At 44.6% G+C, this 23,787-nt stretch overlaps 1 long non-coding RNA gene across 1 annotated transcript in view; it reads left to right on the top strand.

Annotated features, from left to right (window-relative positions):
• The first annotated feature begins 1,196 nt into the window (after positions 1 to 1,196).
• Positions 1,197 to 23,787, top strand: part of LOC122426510 — an 88,880-nt gene continuing 66,289 nt past the window's right edge. The window contains exon 1 of the long non-coding RNA XR_006265182.1: positions 1,197 to 1,536. This is a non-coding gene — a long non-coding RNA (uncharacterized LOC122426510). The remainder of the gene's footprint in view (positions 1,537 to 23,787) is intronic.

Genomic DNA, 23,787 nt, shown 5'->3' with positions numbered 1-23,787 from the left:
AGTATTTCATTACAATACTATGCATCTTGATTACTGAGTTTGTTTGTGACTCCCTTAAATTTTGTGCCCGAGGCTCCTGACTGGCTTGCTTTCTTATAATCAGGTCTCTTAATTCTCTGTGCCTTAGGCTCCTCTTCTGGAAAATGGGAATAATAATAGCACCTACCAGATGGCCCTGTGCTGAGAGTGAAATATGTCAAAACATCTTCTTCCTCTTTATTTTCAGCAGCTCCTTGAAATGAATAAGCACTCAGTGAATGTTGGGCTTCCCAGGTGTGGTGCTAGTGATAAGGAATTTGCTTGCCGTGCAGATGATTCAAAGAGATGCAGGTTCGATCCCTGGGTGGGGAAGATCCCCTGGAGAAGGAAATGCTAACCCGCTCCAGTACACTTGCTGGGCTAATCCCATGGACAGTGGAGCCTGGTGGGCTATATAGTCCACGGGGTCACAAAGAGTTGGACAGGACTGAGCACAGCGCAGCAGTGGATATTAGCCAGCATTCTGGGTGTTGTTGATGCTGTCGTTAAAATGTTATATCATTCTATCAGTCTGCAGAGAGACCCTACAGATGAGAAGGTCTCTGTTGAGGGGGAGGAGGATGAGCTGCACGGATATGGGTCAGATGAGGGAGCCCTGGATTCCCAGGAAGGGGTGCCTGGGGCTTCTCCAGAGTTGGGGGGAAGCATGCAGGGGGGAAGCAGCCCCACTAGAGCCCCTGCAGAAAATGCTGGCGGTGCAACTGCTCTCCGGAGACGCCACGAGTTGCCTCCACAGCTTTTCCTTTTGGGACTTGTTTAACATTTCAAACAAGAATAAAATAAATAACTGCAGTGTTTATGGAAACCTAAGACAGAAATGAAGACGACTAAGGAGAAAGCGAAGTGGAAGCAGGCCAGGAGGGGGTTTGGAGGATCCCCCTTTCCTTGGAGTTAGCAGTTTTGTGCTTCAATTTGTCAGCCCTTTTTACCACACCCGTGCGTTTTCTCCCCTAGCAACCCCTCCACTGATACGCATAGATTCACATGCAGACTCATGGGCGTGGCACGCTTGCCCATGCGTGCGCGCATGCACACACACACACTTTGCTGGTCATTGGACAAAGTGGGTCCTTCCAGGTCCCCAGAGACTTGGAGCAGCTTCCCTGTTCCCAACTCCATAATCCCTCCATCACTCAAGCCACTGGGCAGAGGAGAGAAGATATTTCTCATTAAACCCAGGACCATAAAATTGTCATGGCTCCACCTTTTTTCTGGTTTGAGTCATCCATCTGCAATTAACTAAGTACAGGGGTAGACAGTCTGACGACCTCAAGGGCAGGAGGCGATCTCCCTCCTCCATCCTTACACCCCTGGAGAAGGATCTGCTCTGCACACAGCACAAGAAGTATTGGACACAATCCTCTTCAACTCACTCACGGAGATGAACCACAGCCTTAGAGACGCACAAAAATGCTTACAACACAAGGCTGACTCGGACACTGGGCTGCTCAGAGACCATTTCAAGGAGAGCATGCTGTTTACTGTCAAGTCTGAAAAGTGAGTAACGTGTGGATATGGTGCTTTCCTGGTGGGTCAGATGGTAAAGAATGTGCCTGCAATGCAGGAGACCTGGGTTCGATCCCTGGCTCAGGAAGATCCCCTGCCTGAAGAATTCCATGGACAGAGGAGCCTGTTGGGCTACAGTCCATGGGGTTACAAAGTGTCAAACTCGACTGAGCAACTAACATTTTGGGTAGGGATAGATATGTTTGAGGAAGCGCCAAGCAAATAGCTGGTTGCAGAAATGATGGAATGTGCCTGTCCTATAGTTCCTTCAGCATCTTAGGAGGTAAGACTAGAGGGTTATTTAGCTGGAGATTTCCTTCAACTCCTCTAGTCTGGCTCTCCACTCTTCTTTACGCTGCTCTGTGGCCCCAAGGCTGCCTCTGAGCTATACCAACGTGCTTCTTCCTTGCCTACTGGTTCCTAATTGGGGTGAAGGGAGGAGGAGGGCCCTGGTATATCTTCCCTAGGTTCCCCCCTTGCCAGGCTGCTGGGATGGCAATGCTTTCTGGCAGCAAGGGCGTTCATAAGCTGATCCTGTCCTTGTGCACCCAGGAATGGCAATGCTCCTCTGTTGGATATTGTCAGAGACAGCAAGAGGCTTCATCATCCCTTGTTGATTTCCTTTAAACCTGTTCTACCTTGTAGATAATCCCTTCCTTCAACTCTGTACTGTGTTCCAGCCTACAGACTCTTCCTTCCTAATGTGATGGCGGCTAAAACAGACACTTTAGGGCCACTTGGTTGAGACTACTAAATGCTGAGACTGGAGGTACATGGGAGCCACTTCTCATGGTCCTTGCTAAACTCTGAGTATGTAACTGGGCAGGACCCTATGGGGGCTTCCAGCGACAGGCCCTTTCCCAGTATAAGATAACTGTCCTTGATTCACATTTCCTGAGTTGGGTTGTAGATGTGAAAACCTACCAAATGGAAGATGTTAACTACTTGATGACCATGAGCACATAGCCCCAGGCCTCCTCAAGCCTAAGGGCTGATAAATTTCACCCCTGTGACACCACCCGGTTTCCTCATCATCAGCTAATCAGTCAATTATTCAGGATCTGATCCTGTACCCTCTGACTGCCCCCCCACAACCAACCAATCTGGCTTTTAAAAATACTTTGCTGAAACCCTTGGGGGAGTTCAAGGCTAAAGAGCATGAACCACCTCATCCTCTTGCATGGCTCTGCAATAAACTTTCTCTGCTCGGGTTTCAGTTTGGCCTCACTCTGTGTTGGGCTCATGAACTTGCGTTAACAGGCACAACCAAGGGTACTCAGCACATGACCAAGCCTATGGAGAACTCAAAACTCCTAAAGCTGATTTTCAAGTGAGACCTTTGAAGCCATGCTCCCAGGGGAATAATCTAGGCCAGAGAGACTGCCGTGGGGAGTGTGCAAGCAGGCAAAGGCGGGAGATGACAAAGCAGATGATGGTGCTCCTCCGGCGGTAAGCAGGCCAGCCCCGTGGTGGTGAGGTGGCATGCAGATGCCCAGCCCTGGTGGAATTCTGTTCTCTAACGTGGCTGCTTTGACTCAGCACTGCTGGGAGCCGCAGAGCATTCCTCTGTAGCATTTATGAGCTCTTTATAAGCTCCCGAGAAAAACGCCAACAAAGGGTGCTAAGTTCCTCTAGAATGGCTTTTTAAATTATTTTTTCTTTTTATTTTTTGAAAAAAAAAATTATGCTTCAAATAAAGGCCTAATTTATTGAATTCAAACATAGAGAGGCAGCTCCCCCACCCCCTTTTCACCATTTCAACTTGATTTGAAAAAATTTTGGGAATGAGCAAAAAGTCACAGTGGGAGAAAACTCCAGCCCACAGCCACACCTTTTCTGTCATGGCCCAAGTATTGGCTTCTCAGATCAGCCTCACCGTATAGATTCACAGGCGAGGCTGAGGTACCAGAGGCTTCAGGGCTCCATGGAAGGAGCATAAAGACACAGCATCTCAAGGTATAGATTCAAATCCCAGCTTTCATGTTCACTAGCTTTGAGCTTTGGGGTTCCTTCCTCAATGTGTCTGAGCTTGGGTTCTGTCTTTCATAAAATGGGATGAGGGTTAGATCTAACTCACTCTTCCCTTGTGATGGATACATAAACAGTAGCTGAATCAGAATAGAAATGATACATATACACAATGGAATATTACTCAAATGTAAAAAGGAAAGCATTTGGGTCAGTTCTAATGAGGTGGATGAACCTAGAGCCCCTTATACATAGTGAAGTGAGCCAGAAAGAGAAAGACAAATATCGTATATTAACACGTATAAAAGGAATCTGGAAAGATGATATGGACCCTGTGTGCAGGGTGACAAAAGAGACACACACTTAAAGAACAAACTTTTAGACTCAGTGGGAGAAGCGGGTGGGATGGTTTGAGAGAATAGCATTGAAACACATACATTAACATATGTAAAATAGATAGCCATTGGGAGTTTGATGTATGATGCAGGGCACCCAAAGCCAGTGCTCTGTGACAACCTGGAGGGTTGGTGGCAGCGGCCAGTGGAGGGGTGGGGGGCGGTGGGGGGGGGCGGTGCAGGGAAGGAGGTGAGACCAGGGGTAAGGGATAGAGGGGATGAATGTATGCCTACGGCTGATTCATACCGATGTATGGCAAAAACCATCACAATATTGTAAAGTGATTATCTTCCAATTAAAATAAATAAGTAAAATTTTTAAAAAGTAATAATTAAAAAAAAAAAGAAAGTAAGAGAAATGGAGGCCAGAGAAATAGAAGATTTCCATGTTGAATCAACTCTTTCTTCACTGTAGTAGAAGATCTCCCTGAGGGATGATGGGAATGCTCTGTTTATTTTTAATCTGTAGTAATATATACCATATTTAATATGGATCACATGGCAATTGCATTAGAAAAGCTTAGTTATTTTATGCAAAAATAAGTTCTTAGCACACAGCCTCTTTCTCCTTGCCAGACCACCTGCCATCCCTAGAATGAAGATAGGCAGTATTCTTACCAATCACTGGTGTTTTGACCTGGCCATCTCCTTCCTGGAATCCCACTGCTGCCCAGTTGTCTGAGTCTTCACAGTAAAATCAATTAAACAAACACGTGTGTATTGAGTCTGTACCAGAATCTTCATGTGGTACTCCCATCATTTTCCAGTAGCTCTTTTCTTTTCTTTTCTACCCCCAATACCTCTTAAAGTAGATGCCATTGCCTTCCTTTTAGAGATCAAAAAAATTAATATATGTCAGATAATAAATGACCCAGCCTCCAATCCCCAAGTGAGATGAGTTCCAGGTTTTTCTCACTATATCACCAGAGTTTCCATAACTGATCATATGGCATAGATAGTTTTCCAGTCTGATCCATTGAACTCATAGCTCACTCCTCCCTCTACAAGTGAAAAAAATTCAGTGTAGTAGACTGCAAGGTCTTTACATAAAAATAAAAAAAACAGCTCCATTCTTGTAGCTGCATTTGTGCATGCTCAGTCATGTAGGACTCTTTGTGATCCCATGGACTAGCCCTCCAGGCTCTTCCATCCCTGGCATTTTACAGGCAAGATTACTGGAGCAGGTTGCTATTTCATCCTCCAGGGGATCTTCCTGACTCAGGGATGGAACTGGCATCTCTTGCATCTCCCACATGGCAGGCAGATTCTTTACCACTGAGCCACTTGGGAAGCCCCATTCTTCTAGCTGAAACTGGACAAAAGTTAGGTTATGTAATAATAGGTAACTCACCTTTATTCCGGAGAAGGCAATGGCAACCCACTCCAGTACTCTTCCCGGAAAATCCCATGGACGGATGAGCCTGGTAGGCTGAAGTCCATGGGGTTGCAAAGAGTCGGACATGACTGAGCGACTTCACTTTCACTTTTCACTTTCATGCATTGGAGAAGGAAATGGCAACCCACTCCAGTGTTCTTGCCTGGAGAATCCCAGGGATGGAGGAGCCTGGTAGGCTGCCGTCTATGGGGTCGCGCAGAGTCGGACACGACTGAAGTGACTTAGCAGCAGCAGCAGCAGCAGCAGTTCCTTTATTCAGTGTTTACTGTGTACCAGACATTTGTTTCAAGTACATTTTATATGGATTATCTCGTTTAATCCTCAGTCTAGCTCTAGGAAATGGTATTATTATTATCCCCATTTTAAAGATGAAAAAAACTGAGGCTCAGAATGGTTAAGGAATTTACCCATTTCCTACTGCTAGTGGGTGCTAGCATTTGAGTCCTGGCCTTTGTCCTGACACTGTATTGTCAGCCACTCCACTATCTGCTATAAGGTGGAGAAGATTTCACGTGGGCTTATTCAACTGTGTTTTTGTTAAGAGTCTTATGAAATCCATGGTCTGTATCTGACATAATCATCCATCAGTTCACCCAAATCACAGCAATAATAGTTAGAGCTCCCACTTACTACATGCCTGTTCAGTAGCACACACCAGGACCAGAAAGCATTTCGTTTCTCTTCATGACAAGTTTATAAGAAGTCTTAGCCCCCATTTCCCAGATTCTCTGTTCAAAGTCAAATGGTAAAGAAATGGTGAAGCAGAAATTCCAACTCAGTAAAGCAATTATCCTTCAATTAAAAAATAAATTAATTTAAAAAATTAAAAAAGAAAAAGAAATTCCAACCCAAATTTGTTTTTTTCTGAAAATCTACATGGTGGACTTGCATCTTAAAGAATATATTTTTTCTGTGTTCTTTAGTTTCCAAGCAATTGGTTATTAAAAACAAACAAACAACAATTTTGAATGTGAAACAAATTCAATTAACTAATAAATAAGGGCACCGCCCCTTTCATACATTTGTGAGACACCCCAATATTATGTCAATCAGTAGCTTTCTTTCTGTGACCTCTCCCTTCCAAATATTCTTTGTTATCTGAATGTCTGCCTTCGTTACATAAAGACTTGGCCCCATCCTGTGTGTCTCTCAGAATGGAGCCTCCTCTCTGGATCAGATCCTGGGAGGCCCTTGGTGAGTATCTGTGGATGATGCTGATATGGGGATATAACTACAGAAGGAAGTTCTTGCAGTCCCAAAGGTAAGACCCATAGACCAGAGTTCTTTGCATAAGTCAGTCATCCTTTTCCAAAGTTATGCATTTTTTCCCCTCAAAGCAATGATTCTAGGCACAGTCCTCAAAGCAAATAGTTCTGTTATAGTAGAGGTATATACAGCCAATTTTCCTATCTGTTTGTCAAGCACATTTAAAAACTTTGGCTGCCAATGAAGGGCCTTCCGTGGAGTTCAGAACTCCGAGTTTCTGTTCCAGGCTTCTGGGATCAGGCTCCTATGTGATGTCAATACCCTGAGGCTCCCCAGCTAACTCCCAAATGTGGGCAATTGGAAGAACTGAGCTCTAGTGGGCACTGGTTCACAGTTGGAAAACTCATTTTCTTCCCAAGGCTTCTCTGGAAGCCTGGTTCAGCATGGATGTCAGGTCCCTCCTAAGCTTGAGATAGAACTGAAAAGAGATGAGTGGACAATGATGGAGGTGGAGAAAGTGACAGCCTCTAGGAAGGGGTGGAAAGGAAGCCAAAACTTTATGTAAATCTGCTTCCATGACTATGGAATTCGACTTAGTCTATTTATTTATTCAACTTTTTGTCCTCATCATGACTGGGTTGGAATAAAAACTATTTAGACACTCAAATAAAAATTGAACACAGTTCAGATTTCAAATCTCAAATTTTTTTATGAAACATCAGGCAGCCTCTTCATCATTCTCTACCTCATTTTTTCCCCTATCCTTTTTATCCTCCCTTCCTTTTTCTCTCCCTGTTAATTTCTCTTCACTCTTCTTGGTTCTTTTCCCTATCTTTCCTCTTCAATAAGTAAATAATACAGAATTTAACTTAGTTTTAACTAAGTTTAACTCTCTCCCCACCTCCTGAAAGCGTTTATTACTAAGTTAAGTTTCAGTCATACTTACTAAAGTTGCCATTGCCCATCTATTAGCTACTAGAGATGCTCCCAAGATGGTGGGAAGTTTAGGTAGGAAAGATCTAGATGATACTGGTTTCCTTCAAAAGAACATATTCATGGTAGACAGGCATGCTCTGGACACATTGCCTGTCTGTACAACTAGCCTTGATTGTGCATCGTCTTTGGAGGCTATGATGTCATGTTTCCTGGCATCATCTCTCCTCTTTCTCATCTCCTGGACAGGAAACCCGTGCTTACTCCAATTTGGACTGAACTTTGTTCTTTGTAACATAAGTATCTCCCTCTGTCTGAGCTGAAAGAAGGCTAGGTTCTTGCCTGAGAGTTGTGGGAATTGGAATTTAATGTGAGAACATGCACCTTCAGGAGTATTGGGAAGACTCCAGAATTCCTGAAAGCATTATTCTTTGAAGATTTCCATGTGCCTTCTCTACTCTGCCATGTCCTCTCCTGGTCCCTTGACTTTTGAGTTGATATCAAACTTGGTTGGCGAGCTTGCTGGCAACTTTGTCAGATACTAATTGAGCCTTTCTCTGAACTTCTGACCGTGAGCATATACGTGGGGACCAACCTGACCCAGCTGGAACCCAATCAGATGTTTGCTGTTCTGAAAGAATCTTGAGGAATGTGTCAGGAATTTTAAATCAGTTCAGTTCAGTTTAGTCATTCAGTTGTGTCCAACTCTTTGCAACCCCATGGACTGCAGCACGCCAGGCCTCCCTGTCCATCACCAATTCCTGGAGTTTACTCAAACTCATGTCCATCGAGTCGGTGATGCCATCCAACCATCTCATCCTCTGTCGTCCTCTTCTCCTCCTGCCCCCAATCCCTCCCAGCATCAGGGTCTTCTCCAATGAGTCAACTCTTCATATGAGGTGGCCAAAGTGTTGGAGTTTCAGCTTCAGCATCAGTCCTTCCAATGAACACCCGGGACTGATCTCCTTTAGGATGGACTGAATGGATCTCCTTGCAGTCCAAGGGACTCTCAAGAGTCTTCTCCAACACCACAGTTCAAAAGCATCAATTTTTCAGCGCTCAGCTTTCTTCACAGTCCAACTCTCACATCCTTACATTGACTGGAAAAACCATAGCCTTGACCAGACGGACCTTTTTGGCAAAGTAATGTCTCTGCTGTTATTATGCTATCTAGGTTGGTCATAACTTCCTTCCAAGAAGTAGCGTCTTTTAATTTCATGCTGTAATCACATCTGCAGTGATTTTGGAGCCCCAAAAATAAAGTGACACTGTTTCCACTGTTTCCCCATCTATTTCCATGAAGTGATGGGACTGATGCCATGATTTTTTGTTTTCTGAATGTTGAGCTTTAAGCCAACTTTTTCACTCTCCTCTTTCACTTTCATCAAGAGGCTCTTTAGTTCTTCTTCACTTTCTGCCATAAGGTGGTGTCATCTGCATATCTGAGGTTATTGATATTTCTCCGGCAATCTTGATTCCAGCTTGTGCTTCATCCAGCCCAGCTTTCTCATGATGTACTCTGCATATAAGTTAAATAAGCAGGGTGACAATATACAGCCTTGACCTACTCCTTTTCCTATTTGGAACCAGTCTATTGTTCCATGTCCAGTTCTAACTGTTGCTTCCTGACCTGCATATAGGTTTCTCAAGTGGCAGGTCAGGTGGTCTGGTATTCCCATCTCTTTCAGAATTTTCCACAGTGTATTGTGATCTACACAGTCAAAGACTTAAATGAATCCTCTTTATTCTTCTCTCTCCCCACTTCCTGAAAGCGTTTATTACTAAGTTAAGTTTCAGGAACAGTTTCTATCGGGCCCAATGCCCTATGCTCAGTAACAGTCTGGGCTGGTCGTGGGTTGTTACTATTCTATCGTTGAAGTATAGAACCCCAATGAGTCTTTCCTTAACTTCAACTTGCTTTTATTTTAGCCCCAGTATTCAGAAGGACTCACTTGCAGAGACCTTCCCTGGTGGCTCAGATGATAAAGAATTTGCCTGCAGTGCCGGAGACCCAGGTTCTATCTCGGACTAGGGAAGATCTCCTGGGGAAGGGAATGGCTACCCACTCCAGTATTCTTGCCTGGAAAATCCCATGGACAGAGGATCCTGGAGGCCTACAGTCCATCGGGTGGCAAAGAGTAGGACATGACTAAGTGACTAATATTTTCACCTTCTTCATTTCTTTTAGCTCTAAAATTCAGCAATTCTGAAATAATGAAAGATGACTGAGTGAACATACTGGTCTCTCCGAATCTCTACCTTGAGAATCTCAGTTGCAGCTCTTGAAATCCTTATTCAGCTTAGTATTTAACCGAATCTCCTGTAAATCCATGTCATGCTTAGGGCTTTAATTTTGTGGTCTGCATCTCAGTAGAAAAGTGTGAGAAATAACTTCTTCTACTTACTTTATCCCCTGCAGCATGTGCCTGTTCTAATCAAATTGTTGGCAGTGTCATCAACTCCTTTCTAAGCAACTTGGGTTCACAACAGAATGATTCCTCTTCAGTGCCAATCTAAACAAGTGTCATCAACCCTCATCCTAGGAAGTATTAAAAACAGAAGAGTCCCTTTGTGATTCTGAGTGGCTTTGTGACTTTCTTGGGGCAAGTGTTGGTCTCAGGCTTGTGTCTCCTCGTCGTCCAAACTGTGGGTGGCCCATGTTCCACCACAACCACGGTTGTGAGCTCAGAAGATTCACTCAACCTTCATCATAAAGCAATAATCAAGCCCAGTTGTATGATTCACAAAGTGTCCCCACAGTTGTCATTACATCTGATCCTCAAAACAACCCTGTGAGCTCAGAGAGGCAATAGATTTTGATATCAGACAACCAGTTATTGATGCCTCAGTGTGTGAAGCCAACTCCTGCACCACATGACCTCTTGTTGATACTAGAGTGAATAAAACAGAACTAGGCAAGTATGCCTTCTGCACAAAGTCATCCATTAAAAGCGAGGACAGGACTCTTGGGTTATCTGCTGGTTTGGGTTATCATGTGCTATGCCTCATTTTACTTTGCAGATAACTGAATGCTGAGGGCACAGTCTTTATAAACCAAGGAATGTTGTATAGGGTGAGGGAAGGGCAGGGCTCTGAAGCTGGAGAGAGCTGCTGATCCTCTCACTGCCTTTGCTGCTCTTGTTTTTCAGTTGCTCATTCGTGTCCAACTCTTTGTGACCCCATGGAGCGCAGCACACCAGGCTTCCCTGTCCTTCACTGTCTCCCTGGAGTTTGCTCAAACTTATGCCCATTAAGTTGGTGATGCCATCCAACCATCTCTACCTTGAACAGAAGTGTATTTTATGGATACTCCATTTATAATTAAAAATAATCACTAATCTTTATTAAGTGTTGACTATGTGCTTGGAGCTACACTAATGCTTTATATTATACCATGTAGCAAGCCTCAGAAGCCATGGGGTATTTGCACAACATGTTCCCTGTGCATATATACCTTGTAACTGGAAAACTCTGCGTATATACCTTGTAGCTCTGTCCCCTTCACTCCACATCTCTATGAATGTCATGCATTCAAAAAGTACTTTCCTGGCCACTCTAAATGGCTCATACCCTTCTATGATCACTCTTTCTCCCTCTTTCATGGCCTCATTTTTCTTAATAGCACTCAACATCATTATAGTCTGTATTTGTTCATCTATGTATTATCTTTCTCCTCCCACCAGAATATGAACCCTTGAGAGCAAAGACATCCTCCCCACCCAACACCACCCCCACCCACTATATTTCCAGCCCTTCAAACAGTGCCTGGCACATCACATTTTACAGATGAGGAACCTGAGGTTCTGAAGGAGTGCATTATTTGCCTCAGGTGGCAAAACAAGCAGGAGGTGGAAGAGAGCCATGAACTAGGGAGTCGGACTCAGGAGCTCTGGACTCAGATCCAGCTTCACCGTTGAGTCTCAACCTCTTTGAGTAAATCATAAAGTGCTTGGGCTGCATCGGTCATCCACTGTCCTGTCAGGGCCTCTCAGATCAAAGTTAAAGGACCCAGCTCTCTCAACCATCCTCCTAACGGTGACCTTGCTGCCCCCACCCTGCCCCCAGGGAAACGCAACTCTGTTTCAGCTTAAATTCCTGTCTCTGTCTAGCTCATCCACATCATCTCCCTTCCCACGGCACTGTTTATGCACACGGACCTGTGTTGATGCATATCACAGACCCCTTAGTCATTGTTTAGCCATTACACTTTGCTGGGGTAATTTTCCATTCCTCTGTTTATATTCTATCTGCGCTTCTCTCCTCCGCCTCCATTTTTAAGGGCAGAGAAAGACATGTTCAGTAATACAAGCAATAATAGTTATAATTAAGATGGAAGCACTTTGCCAAAAGGAGGATTTAGTTGTGATTTGTTGAATTCCATCCTGAGTGGATTATTTAAGAGTGAATTTAGGGCTCTTTTATGAGCCTTTCTGAACAAAGCAGTCTTCTGACGCTTCTATCTCCAAGGGCTTTGTGCCAGCCTGGGGGGGTGGGGAGTGAGCACAGGAGGGCACATGTTTAGCAAGGCCTGGCTGCTGAAAAAGCTTAAAAGGAGGCTTCAGGGGACATCCAAGAAGATCTTGCAGTGCTTCTTTTCTGACCCCGTATCTTCTCCTGTGCTTGGTCATGGCTCTCGGTAGAGAGTGGGACTAAATACCCCATGCCTCCATGTGAGAACACATTTCTAGCTCAGCTTCAGTCTGAGTGCTCCCTGATGTGGATCTGGAGTAATTGTCCATGCTCTGCTTGAACTCATGACTTTTCCCACCTCCTAGGATGGGACCCACAAACTAAATAGGGTGACAGCCCTAGCAATTAAGGGAAAGGTGTCCTAGATGAAAGCCTGGTCGAGCTGGGCTTTGCAGGTGGCTCAGTGGTAAAGACTTTGCCTGCAATGCAAGCGAATACAAGAGACATGGGTTGATCCCTGGGTCGGGAAGATCCTCTGGAGGAGGAAATGGCCACCCACTTCACTAATTCTTGCCTGGGAAATCCCATGGATAGAGGAGCCTGGCGGACTCCAGTCTTCATGACTGAACAACAACCACACAGAGTTGAATTTGAGTATGAGCTTTACTCCCAAGGCATCTTTCCCTGCAATCCCAGTCTCCAGCCACCTAGAGTCCATATCAAGCTTGTTCAGTGGTTGTATGGGGATGTTAACAGTGGACACGGGGTAGAGGGAGAAACTGGAGGGGTATTTGTGGATGCAAAACCTGTTCAATTTCAGCCACATAGCTCCTGGTCCTCCTTGGTGCCTCAAGGGGCTGACCATTTTCAGATTTCATTTCCAGGCTCCCAGAACCAGAAGACTTCCAGCTGAGTTCAGCCAGTAGAAGGCCCTGGGTGCAGTTGGGAGGGAGGCAAGAAAAGTGCCATGTTGTTTCTTCCTCACCCTCTGTGTTTTGGGGTTTCACCAGTAGCAGTTGCCTGTCTTCCCGGACTCCAGATTCTACTAGACAAGTATTCTGTGGTTCCTGCTTCTGTCTGGTGGCCCCAGCCCTTGGGTTCTGATGGTCCTATCTCCTTTCTTTGTCTGTGCAGCCCACAAGAGGCATCTGCATCTTGCTGTTATTACCTTCTGGTCTGCCTCATTATCCCTTGTCTGACTGTTAGCTCTTCTTCTATCTCCTGGCTAACTAATTCCTGGTACCAAAATCCCTCTGTTTTAGATACTCAGGTATGACTTTCATTACTTGTGGTTGGACACTGACTGATACAGTGAGGTCTGAATTTAGGACTGAAGCTAGGTGAGCATTTTCTTTGTGTCAATTTTTGTTTCCCCTTATCCACAGAAAACACGCATGATAAATATGACCTCATCACTATAAAGTTCCACAGTTGTGAAAAGGTCTATGCTTTTATTTTATTTTTTCTTACAACAGAGTTTGATGAAGCAAAATACCAAAGGTCAAAGTAAAGGCCCTTTAATAATAAAGAAGCTTAGGGAAAAAAAGGAAAAGAAGAAAAGATGGCTCGTTCTCCTATTTTCTCCTCTTTTTTTGAAATCAGTCTTTTTCACTCTGTGTTTTGAATATGGTTCAAACTTTCTCTTCTATCTCCAGCCCTTGATTTGGAAAGAGAGGGAGAGGGAGAGAGAAGTCAGCCCAGCAGGCAGCAAACCTAATGTGCAATCATTATGTGTGAACACTGTGTGCTTGGGTGAGCTGGAATTATTAATCTGAAAAGACATGAACCCGCCTTCACTTATTTGGGCTTTGGGATCTGACCTCATTGGAAGCTGAAATTCAAGGGAGAAAAAGAAGGGCAACGGGGGCAGGGGGTGGGGGGCAAAGGAGAGGGAAGCAGGAGATGAAGCACATTCTCCCTTGGCGATGGAAAGTTGTTCCTTTGTCAGGAAAGCTGTTCATTTTTGAGGGCCAGACACCTTCTTCATATTCAGGTGTGAAGCTGGCTTCGGAAGTGAGTTTAGCTTGCCTGTGTGCTTTTACAAATGTGTTGGCTGCTCAGCAAATTCGGTATGGAAAGCTTTTAGGTAAGCAGAAGAGAAAATTATATTTTAGGAAGTTCATTTAGTAGAAGTTCAGATTACAGAATCAAGAATGAAAAGAGGAGATTCTGTGTTCTGGGCTTTCAAAGGGTGTGTGTGTGTGTGTGTGTGTGTGTGTGCATGCATGCATGAGTGTGTGTGACACACACTAATTCAGACCAGCTGGGGTGATCTCACAGGGACCCCATGAGCCAGGGCTGTCGTTTCTCCATGGAGAGCACATCTCCCCTGGAAGTGTGTACTCAGGTGCAGTTGAAGGGTCTGAGGTCATGGCTGTGGCCCTGGCCAAGATCCTCCCAGGCTTCAGCCTCTGCTTCCTCTAGAGACTGTTGGTTAAGAGCCATCCTTCAGAGGTCAGAGCCAGACCATGAATGCAATATGCGTGAGGACAGCATGAATTAACCTTGGAGACCAGTGGGCCCTGTTAATCCAGACATTGTCTTTCTTCTTGGAGAAGTTGGATGTCTCTTCCCTCTCTTTCTTCTTCCCTGGCCTTTGAGACCTTGAGCAGTAAATTTCTCTGGGGTGAATTATGAGGAACTTCTTCAAAGAAGCAGGGATGAGACAAACCTTTCCTTGGATCATGCCTCCACCTCATTTTGCTTTTCCAGAGCTCTGGTGGGCCCTGGATTCATCCAGAATCCAGGGCACTGTGCTTTCTAAAAAGTCCAAGAAGACCCACTTATGTTGGAACTAAGGACAGGAAGATAAAGTAAAGGAAGAGAGATTTCTTAAGGGGATACAGTACAGGCTCCTACACTAGGAGGGGACTAGAAAGGTCACTTGGGTCACCACATTTATTCAAGCAGTAAAAACTTCTTGAGGTTACTGAGGGGCTCTGTACCCTAAAAGAGCTTCTCTTGGCTTCTTCTGTCTACTATTATATCCCGGGTTAAGCTTGGGAGATGGGAGGGGAGGTCTGGAATCACCCCAGGATTTCAACAATACAATGAGCAAATGTAGAAAAGTACTTGTTTATTTGCAAATGGCTCACAAATGCTGTTTGTTTTTGGTTTTGTTTTAATTGTGTTCTATTTAGAGAATGGTGGGAAAGTAAGGGAAAACTTACCAAACACCTACTATGGACCAACTCATTTAGTCTAAGGACTTTTCACAGAGGCAGAGAAGCAGAGCTATCATTTTCTGGAGCTCCAGTGACCACTGAATACTTGAAGAACTCTGCAGCTCTGGAAGAATCAAAGGGCTTATAGCATTGTTTGTGAATTAAATGCCTGTTTGTGAAAAGGCAGCTTAAATTAGTGAAGTGGGCTGGGTGGGGACTGTGGCAAAATGAACAGCACAGTCCAGTCTAGAGGGGAGGAAAGGGTCTGCTTTCTTCTAGGTGTTGGTTCCAGGAGGACCATACATCCAGTGAGGCCAGATCTTGAGATATTTCATAGACAGAAAGTTGGCATTCATGTGAAATATTCTGATTTCATATGTTGGTGACCAATTAAAAACATTAATACAGTTGACAAGAATCAAACATGCCTGCAGATAGGGTCCTTCCGGCCATTTTTTTTGGTCTCCACACTAATGAAATTCAGGCTGCCCTATAACAGTGTACTCTGTAATAAAATTTGTTTTGTGCCTTTAAAAAATACTGTTTTTATGGAATTTGAGAGGGATTTTCTGGATATTGGGGGAAGAAAAATTAGTGATATGATGTGATGCTGAGGTTCCTTTTATTTCTTCTGGCTTACCATTGTCATCCCAATTCCCTGAGAAACTTAACTTCTGAATCTTGCATAGTATGTGTCCCAGTGCTGGGCAGAAAGAGGGCAGAGACTAAGCATATGTTAATGAAATAAATGTGGCTTTCCTCTAAGCCTAGCTAAACGGAGGAACTGGTGCAGTTAGGGTGGGTGAAAATGATCTAAATTGTTGGCAGTCAAATATTTCTGTCTTCTTTGTAATTCTCTGAAGCTTGCATTAGATATCTACGCTGGGTAACTTCCAAATTACCCAAGTTGCTTCCAAATTGCTCCCAAACTTAGGTGCTTAAAAGAGCAAACATTGTCAGTTACTTTGTCTGAAATGCATATATGTGGAGTATAAAAAAAAGTGGTACTGATGAATATATTTGCAGGGCACGAATAGAGAAACAGACATAGAGAATGAACTTGTGAACACAGCAGGAGAAGGAGAGGATGGGGCAAGTTGAGGGAGTTTAAGATAGCTAGTGGGATGCCGCTGTATAACACAGGAATTCATCTCATTGTTCTTTGATGACCTCAAGGGATGGAACTGGGGGGTGAGAGAAAGGCTCAAGAGGAAGGGGATATAGGTATACTATACTGATAGCTGAATCACTCTGTGGTATAGCAGAAGCTAATACAACATTGTAAAGCAATTATCCTCCAATTTAAAAAAATTAAAGAATAAACATTTGTTAGCTTACACTTTCTGCCGTTCAGGAATCTAGGTACCTCTTAGCTGAGTACCTCTTCCCTAAGATCTCTCATAAGTCCACAAACAAGAGATTGGCTGGGGCTGTGGTCTCATCTGAAGGATAGACTGAACTCACTCACATGGTTGTTGGCAGGACTCGGCTCCTCATGGATCTTTGGACTGAGGGCTGTTTGTTTCCTATTGATCAGGAATCTCCTTCAGTTCTTTGCCTTGTGGGCCTCTCCATAGGGCAGTTTCTACAAGGGGGATTGGTTTCCATTTGAACAAAGAAGCAAGAGAGAAAGTAAGGAAGTGCAAGATAGAATCCCAAGTCTTTTTTTTAAACCTAATCTCAGAAGTCCCATCGCATCACTTTTTCCCATATTCTGTTTATCAAAGGAGAATCACTAGATGCATCTTACATTCGAGAAAAGGAAATTCTGCAAGTCACAGGGCTGTCATAGTAACAGAGCCATGAGGATCTTTGCCTGATCCTTTCTTCCTGCTTATTTCTTATCCTTCCTTTCTGACCTAGAATTGCTGTGAGGTCCTGGGAGTTTTCATATAACCTCTTCCCTTCCCCCCCCAATTCCATGATTTGTAGACATTTTTTTCCTTTTGGTTCAACTCAATTCCATATGAAAAAAAGATCAGAGAGACAAATCGATTTTAGAACTAAAATCCAAATAGGTTTTGGTGGAGACACGAGATGGATCATGCTCATGAGTAGGAAGGGTGGATTCTGAGTCAATCAAGCTGGAAAGTTTTTCTGCCTGGTGTTTGGATCAGATGACCTTGGTCCTGTAGTGACTGAGGGTCTGAGAAGTGGAAGACAATGTTGTTACAGTGTGTTCTCTGTTACATCTTTGGCATCAGCTAGTGGGATGGGTGAATATAAGTAAAGCTGGGATCAGAATCCCAGGACAAATCTTTCTTGAGAAAATCAATATATCTGAACAGAGTAGGGCCAGGAATCTGTGTCAAGCAGTATGAATTTATGAATCTGATGTTATTCCAAAAGGGAAGAGGGTAGGAGCACCACTAGCTGAAGTGGACACCAATACCAATATTCAGGCATTCTTTTCAGGCAGGACTAGTACTTTGATTACTGGAGGTCCAAGGGACAGGCCATCAGTAAGAACAGGCAGAAAGCTGGCTGTGGACGGCCTGGCAGGGACTGAATTAGAGGTCAGGGGCAGGGCATCCCAGTTGCTAATGAGACTGGGCTTCAAGGAAGGTTCCCTGGGGAGACTGGGAAACAAGCCTGAATCTCAATCACTGAAGATGAATACACAAGACAGAGAGGCAGCTTAGGAGAAAAACTAGGGCTTATGATAGAGGTCTGGTCAAGAAATAGGTAAGAACCTGATTATTGGGGAACAAGGTAGTAGCCACAGTCAGGCTGGACCAGTAGCAAGACAACAGAGTGGACAAAAAGTTGACCATTGCCAGAAACCAAGACTGGTCTCAGAGTCTGGCATGGGACTGAGACTACTGGTTGAGATCAGGCAGTCTTGCTTGCCAGGGGTAGAGTAATGCAGGAACCCAGAGCCAGGGGAGACATTAAACCCCAGCGACCTTGTGACCAATTGCACTGAATACCCTCTGATACCTCATGGGAAAATCAGACAAATGCTGTTCTGAGAGGCAATTAGGTTTCATGATTTCCTTCCCCAGCCGAACACTAGCATGAAATTGGAGGCTCTGATGCTTCCAAGCACCCATCTGCCTCTGCTCCTTTTCCTTCTTGTGAGGCAGGGTGAGCGAGAGGACCCAACGGGATGGAATGAGGGGAGCGGGGTGGGGATGGAGGGGGAGTGTGATAGACACGGTCTCCTCTGCCTCCTCACAAGCTACTCCCCCAGCTCTGGAATATTATTCTTCCCCTCTTTCTGCCAAGCCACACTCTCCGCAGGACAAGAACATTTAACTCTACTTTTGGCTTTTCCAGAAATCTTCCCAAACCTTCTGTTTTCCCCATCCTCCCTCATCTCTTCCACACCACCCACGGCCCCCTGTCAACTTCTGGCTTTTGCTCACCATGTTTCTCATTATGCGAGTCAATTTGTTTCCTTTCGTATTTTCCCAACCTGCCTGTATTTTCCTACCCTGTCTCCCTCTACCATGGGATGGAATACTACTCCCCCCATGGATAGAGTCATGGTTTTCCCTTCTTAAGTAAATCCCTAGTGCCTAAGCTGAGCTCAGCCCACAGTAAATTCTCCAGTAATGTAGTTTAATGGACTCCCTGGTTGAAGGGAAAAAAAAACAAAAACCGCCAAAGTGCTTTTTCGCATCTCTTCAATATGCTTGATTTGCATTAAGTTTCTGGGCACACGAACTTCTGCAAATTTGCAGCATTTACTGTTCCTTCCCCACTCCTATAACACTTGTGCTTTATCACAGCAACCAAATTAGGAGTGGCTTAAAGGTAGTGGTCAGAACACAATGTTTCCTACTGCTCATAGAAACGTGCACATATGGGCACCTCGTAATTGCTGAAAAAGTCCTTGCTGCGTGAAGTGGAATTTTCCTAAAATGAATACTTTTTGCCTTAGGACTGGACTTTCATGATAAAACAATCAGGAGATTTGGCTGAATTTTCCACTATTTAACTTGCTATGTTGAGGTCATGTAGAAACAACCTTTAAGAACATAATGACCTTTAAAAAAAATCCATCTCTGAAGTCAGGCTTGGTCACTAGTCTATGGACAGATCACTGCTTATGTTGTACACTTTCCTCTGTTCTTCCCAGGATGAGGGAAGATTTTTAGGGTTCATCTGACTCTAGTTATCTACAAAGTTGAATGATAAAACTGGCTCTTTTGAACTATACCTCTTGCAAATTAACTGTTGTTTTTTTTCCCCTTGGGGCTTCCCTAGTGATTCAGACAGTAAAGAATCTGCCTGGAGTGCAGGAGTCCCCGGTTCAGTCCCTGAGTCAGGAAGATCCCCTGGAGAAGGGAATGGCAACCCACTCCAGTATGCTTGCCTGGAGAATTCCATGGACTGAGGAGCCTGGCAGACTACAGTCCATGGGGTCCTAAAGAGTTGGACACGACTGAGCAACTAACATTTTCACTTTCCTAGAATGAAAAGAATGCTAAAACAATCAGTGATACTTTTTCATGAGGGTCAGGGATGCTTAAAGAATACCTTGCGTCAGTCCTCAAAATCTTTCCTGAGATCCTCTAAGGCAGGGGTTACCAACCTGCGGGCCAGGGACTGGTACCTCCTATCAGCTCAGTGGTGGCCTTAGACATGAAGTGCACAATAAATGTAATGCTCTTGAATCATCTTGAAACCACCCGGCTCACCCTTGCCCTTGGAAAAATTGTTTTCTGCAAAACTGGTCCCTGGTGCCAAAAAAAAGTTGGGGACCACTGCTAAGGTATTGCTGATCTGACAATGGGTGGGGGAGGGCAGTGAACATGGGGAGGTCTTGCTACATCGGAACACACTTGGCTCTAGCACGATGCTCACATGCCAGCTCTGTGGAGTGAGCAGATTAAGTGTTGGGGAGAAGTGGAGGCTCTGAGAGTCGTCAGAATCATGCCATCCTTGGCTTCTGTCCCACCTGAGCGCCTCACCCTTTCATGTGAGCAAGACATCAATCCTGCTGTTTGCGTTGGCTCTGCCTGGCTCCATGATTTCAGTTCCTTGTCTCCATCCCCCGATGTGTGGGCTCATTTCCGTCCTTGGAGCACTATTGTTTTTCTGACTTGAGCAGTTCATCCAAAAAAACCTCAGTAATAGGGCCTTTGTATCACTATTTACTTTTCTAATTATATATGTCTTTCCCTTCCCCAATGGTTGAAGATATCCCACTGCAATGGAAGTAACTTCATGGGGAAGAGTAAGAGCAACAACAACAAACCGCTTCACTCTTCTGGGTGGAAACATGCAATTGTACCCAGAGGGGTAAGGAAAAAGCGGCTCATATTTGGAGAAAGAAGTTGGAATGAGGGAGTGAGAGCAGACGGGCTACTCTGGTATCTGACTCAAGGGATATGAGAAAGTAGGCAGTGTGTTAGTTAGAAAAGTAAAGCTGTGAGGCCAGGTCCTGGAAAGGCCTTGGCACAGAGTCCCAAAAGTCTGGACTGGCTGGGGTCCTCTTCTGGGACTTTTGATTTACTCTGCTGTCCCCACTCTTATAACATGGTGCTTTATTACAACAGCTGAATCCCAGTATTTGGGAATTCTTGAGGTGCTAGTAGCTGCTATTGGAACTTGCCTTGCCCCACTATCCTAGAGTCAGGCTGGGTCTTTAGGAAACTGGCTTTGAGGATGAACCTAGGTTTCAGCCCTTCCTATTGTGAGCTTGAATTGAGGGTTGATGTAGATCCCTCAATTTAAGGATGAGATGGTTGAGAGGGTGCCTGACATGCTGCAGTCCATGGGGTCGCAAAGAGTCGGACACAACTTAGAGACTGAACAATATATCCCCAGTTACAGTGTGACAGGCAGGATGATGCAGTGGGTGGAAGCTTTACCCCTAACAGTGATGGAAACCCCAAAGTGTGCTGTGCAGGCAGCCCTATTCAGAGCTCCAGGACCTGCCGTGGAAAAGCTCTGTTACGTTCCATAGTGGACCCCTGTAGTTTTTGCCTCCCAGCAATCATCTCCCAGTACCATCTTTACTGGTACATCACCCTTATTTTCCTTTGAGAAACTACACCTCTTCTATTATCAGGTTATGTGAAGTCCAGGTAAGGTCATACAATTCCTTTCTGGCCAATCCCATGATGCTGGCTCTACTAATTGGCTCAGGGATGGTGTCCATAGATTTGTCTATTGCAAATTTGGCCTTGGAGTTGTGATGTTGGGGATAAAAAGATTTCTGATGATATTTTTTGAGTGCTTGGGTCAAGCCAAGCCTGAACTTTTCAAAAGCGTGAGTCAGTGACTGTCCTTGTTCATTTAACTCAGTCTGAGTTGAATTTCTGTCTCTTGTAACTGAACGAGGGACGTGTTCATGTTAAATACCAGCCCATCATATTGCCTATTCCCTTTTCCAAGCTAGTTCTCCTTTTCTAACGGAGCAGAAAGTTAGGTGTTCCAAACCTGTTAGACTCATAAAAGAGCCAATGAACAAGAAGTAGCAGACGTGGCAGCCGATGGTTGGACTGAGTTTTCTTGGTTTCACTGACTTATTTTGGCTGTGGTCTAGGAAGCGGAATCCAGGTCCTTTCAAGCCCTAATTTAATTGTGGCTCCTGAGGGAGAGTTTCCTTAACCAATCTCTCGGGGCCCTAAGGGAGGGTGGGTGGTTCCTGTAAGCCCTCTGTGGGAATTCCCTTTGAGTATTGGTTTCAGAGTGTACAGCCAAATAGGCAATTGGGTTAACGAGGGCCAATTTTTTTTTCTGAAGGCTACTGAAGGCCCCAGATAGAAGCAATTCACACCCAAACATTTCTTACTATCACCTTTCAGAGGCTAAGTTGACACCACAACCGATGATCCCCAGGCTGAAAGGAATGGGTAAGCTTGGCTGTGATGTTTGGGTATGCTGCACATTTCAAGATTATAGTACTATTCAAATTAACCTGTTGGTATGAACCTTTCCTCAATAACATTACCTTGAACCCCGAGTGAGAACAGTGCAGGAAGACCCCCAACTTGAGGACTGGCTATATTTCAGAAATCATCTCTGAGTCTGAACGTTTCCTCAAAATAACAAATTTCAAGATAGTCTAAGGTCCAACATTATAAGTAGTTATTAGTCTCCTAATAGTGCATTGCTTCTTGATGAAGCTTTCTCTGATTATTTTAATTGTTTAACTTTTTTCCTCTTATATGTGGCACAAATGTTATGAGGCTTTTGAAAACTTATTTCTTAAGTTTAAAAATCTTCTACTCAAGTAATTGTACTAGCTGGGAGTGTTAGCTTTTATCTATCATTTGCGTGGGTGCTAAGTCACTTCAGTAGCGTCCAACTCTTTTGGCTCCTATGGACCGTGGCCGGCCAGGCTCTGATGTCCGTGGGATTCTCCTGGCAAGAATACTGGAATGGATTGCCCTGCCCTCCTCTAGCAGATCTTCCTGACTCAGGGATCAAACCCACATCTCTTACCTCTCCTGCATTGGCAGGCAGGTTCTTTACCACTAACACCATGTGGGAAGCCCCATTCCTATCCTTATATGCTAACAAATGGAAGTAGAGGCTACAAGGTGCACATTGTTCTGTTTTTTAACATTGTTTACAGTGCGTCCTACATAGTAGGTGCTTAACTGATGTTTATTCACTAAATACCCAAATGTTCCACCATTTATATCTTTTACCCGCTTGTGGAAAACCTGGTTCCTGGGTTCCTGTTTGTGGTTTGGAAACGAATTGCCTCTCTTCAATCTAACTGTTCCACCCCCAACATTCATCCAATGAATAATTACTAGGTATTTTTCTAAGCATCATGTGCTATTCTAGGTCCTGGTGACCCAAAAGAGAGGAAGAGTGATGTGGTCCTTGCTTTCAAAAAGGTAATAATTTCAAATCACAGAACAGGGGACCGCAGGTTCGGGTCTTGCCTGCTCCAACTGAACTGATCTCCAGGGTAAAACAGCTTGCCCAGGTCCTCACAGTGACTGAAGAAGGATGCTGTCAGGAGTTCTCTCATATCATCGTCGTCAGCTTGTGGCCAAGCTTCTCCCTCCCCTGAAATGTTTTCCTACATTCCTCAGAGCCTCCCTTAAGTGTTTGCCAAGACTTACTTTTAAAAGCTACCTGTTTTCTTTATTTATCTATTTTCTCATTTATTTGTGAATGTTTACTCCTAACCTCTCTAAATAGAAAGTCACTGTTAATCTTGCCCCCTAGGAAGCTGACACCGTGAGTACCCTCTAGGGGGTGGCAATCAGGACAGGTCAGTTAGGATCCCAGAAGCTCTATATCCTGGGTGGACATAGGATGCTTCCTTAAGGGAGTGGCTATGAAGATTGCCTCCCCTCAGCCAAGCGTGAGGCTGACCTTAGAAGCAGCCTCAGATCTCCTCTGGCCCTGGAATCCTGACCACCATCATTGCCAAATCGGGTCTGGCTCCATTTACATTTTCCTGAGTGTCTCTCCCCCTGTTTACCACAACGTTGTCCTCACCTCACCAGGCACAGAGAATAGACAATTGTTTCCTGAAACTACTCAGCAATGCTACCTGACTGAGCAATGTCCCTAATTTCATGTCTACTCAGAACCTGTCGACGTGACCTTATTTGGAAATAAGGCTTTTGCAGATAAAATCAAGTTAAGCTGAGGTCATACTGGATTAGGTTGGGCCTTAATCCAATGACTAGTGTCCTTATAAGAAGAGGGAAATCTGGACCCAGAGGCACACAGAGGGAAGAAGGCCATGTGGAGACAGAGGCAGAGACTGGAGTCTTGTGGCAAGAGCCAAGGGACACCATGGATTGCCAGCGAATACCAGAAGCTAGAAAGAGGCAAGGAAAGATCC

This window comes from Cervus canadensis, chromosome 24 (genome assembly GCF_019320065.1).
Source record: "Cervus canadensis isolate Bull #8, Minnesota chromosome 24, ASM1932006v1, whole genome shotgun sequence".
Lineage (NCBI taxonomy): Eukaryota > Metazoa > Chordata > Mammalia > Artiodactyla > Cervidae > Cervus > Cervus canadensis.
This window is presented reverse-complemented; position numbering and strand designations above follow the sequence as displayed.